Source organism: Carassius auratus, chromosome 44 (genome assembly GCF_003368295.1).
Source record: "Carassius auratus strain Wakin chromosome 44, ASM336829v1, whole genome shotgun sequence".
NCBI lineage: Eukaryota > Metazoa > Chordata > Actinopteri > Cypriniformes > Cyprinidae > Carassius > Carassius auratus.
The window spans coordinates 5,907,112-5,909,392 of NC_039286.1; positions in this window are offsets into that span (position 1 = coordinate 5,907,112).

Here is a 2,281-nt window from a genome sequence, read left to right on the forward strand (position 1 = left end):
AAGGAATCCATAGGATAAAAATAATAGAAACTTGAAATTAATTTAAAAAAGCGCTTATAAAGTGGACCCGCTGTGGCGCTATATATATATATATATATATATATATATATATATATATATATATATATATATATATATATATATATATAATTTTTGTTAAGGTTGCGTTTAATGAATAAGAAGAAACTGCATCTCAAAAAATAATGGAAAAGTTCCCTTTTTTTTGTAATTATTTTTTTTAAGATAATGTCTAATTTTCCTAAGCTGTATGTCGTAACCATCGGAATTAAAAAAAATATATATATATTGAAATCGTGTGCAATTAATCTAGAATATAAGAAAGTTTGCTTTTTTTTTTTACAAAAAAATAAAATAACTTTTCAATGATGTTCAGATTTTTTGAGGTGCAGCTGTATTTTCTAATCAACATGGCATTTATGTTTCGGTTTATTATGTTACCATTCAGGCACGTGCACAGGTAGGGCTCAACCTGTGCAGAGCACATGCCCTTTTTGCCCTTACACTCCGAAGTGCCCTTTTTTTTTGGTGGTGTTTTTTTTTTTTTTATCACTGCTATTGGTCACCCTTTACGTCTGTCTTTCTGTTTTACCAAATGAAAGTTCTTAAAACGAGCTTGTGTAAATCTTATTCGATCCTCAAGCTGTCAGTAAGCTGATAACTCCGCCCCCTCTCATTGAATCAACTGAAGTTCCACAGCAGCAGCACAGTAGACAACAGCTGAGCTGAACAAAGTTTTGCGAAGGGTAAATAAATATCTTGTTGTTTGAATAAGTACTACTAAACACTGTCTATAAAGGCTCATATTTTATTTATTTGATGTCTGACTGACTCACTGACTGAGACATGTGGGACGTCGCCTGAGAGAGAGGGCTAGCATTTGCCATCTAGTCATAGCCAATACATAGCCAACACTTAAATAGCCTGTGCAGATAGTAGCATTTCATCTTTTATAAAATGCTAATTTGGCCAAATGCATTTTACCACAGGAAAAACTGAGCGCTCCGTCTATATAGCTAAAAAAAACTAGTTTGCAACCTAGATGAAAATGTAATGTAATGTGATGCCGGCAGCGGCAGGCGCCATCGCCGTTTTAATGACGGACAGAAAAAAAAATCACATTTGCACACATTCGCTGGTCAAAAACGATATATTGATAAGTAATACAACAACATATAATTTGTTTTTACCATCGGAAAATCATAACAGGTGCGCCCCCCGGTGTTTCGTACTGAAACTTACACAAAGCGACGAGTGATCCTCGTCACCTAGATAACATATTTGTAAGAAATTTCTTCTTTGATTTATGATTGCTAATACACTTAATTTATTAACATTTAGGCTAATCATGTTATGGTATACTCTCTGTATACTCTCTTTATAAAATGTTGTAAAACATGGTTTTACTACAGTAATGTAGTAGTAACTAAAAAAAAAAATTACAGAAGATCACTGAAATCTTTATATTTTATCATGCAGAATGTAATTCGTGATTCATTCCAAGGCTTCATATATTTGATCCAAAATACAGCAAAATCAGTAATATTGTGTAATACTGCAACTGTACTTTTCACACTATTTTTATTTATTTTTTCATTGCTGGCTTATTTTAGGGAAAGTGTAGTGAATAAGAGACCTTCAAGAGACCAACATCCCTGGTCCACCACAGTATCAAATTTTTGCCAGATACATGGCTCACAGAAGGTTGCTGTTGTATTAGGTTTAAAGAAGCCCTTAAAACCCTGTTTATCTATATTATCTAATATTATTATTATGGTTGTTATTAATCGTGAATAAATCTAAAGCTTTTGAGACTATTATTTTGTGTTATTGAATTTGTCATGAAGATGTGACCATTTCTTCCTTTTATGCAGGCTTACTAAATAATCTTGATATAAAGGGGGGGGGGGTGCCCTTTTTCAGTTTCAGCACATGCCCCTCAAAAGGTCTGTGCACGGCCCTGTTACCATTAGTCAAACTTTTCTGGACCCGGTTGCATAAAGCACCTTAAATATAATTTCCCGTTAAGTTTCCCCTACACTGGGTTTTAGTGTGTACTAATATATTTTTTTTAACTCAGCGTATAGTTTAAGTGTACGATGTTGATGAAGCGAGAGACGAACTGAGAGCGATTTGGAAACCTCGGAGAGCACTGCTCTCTCTCAGTCTCAGAGGAGAGAGAAGAGAGGGAGCAGGAGGAGTCTCGTTCACACAGCATCCACTCACCTGCCTCCAGTTCTCACACACAAGCGAGGGCACGAGA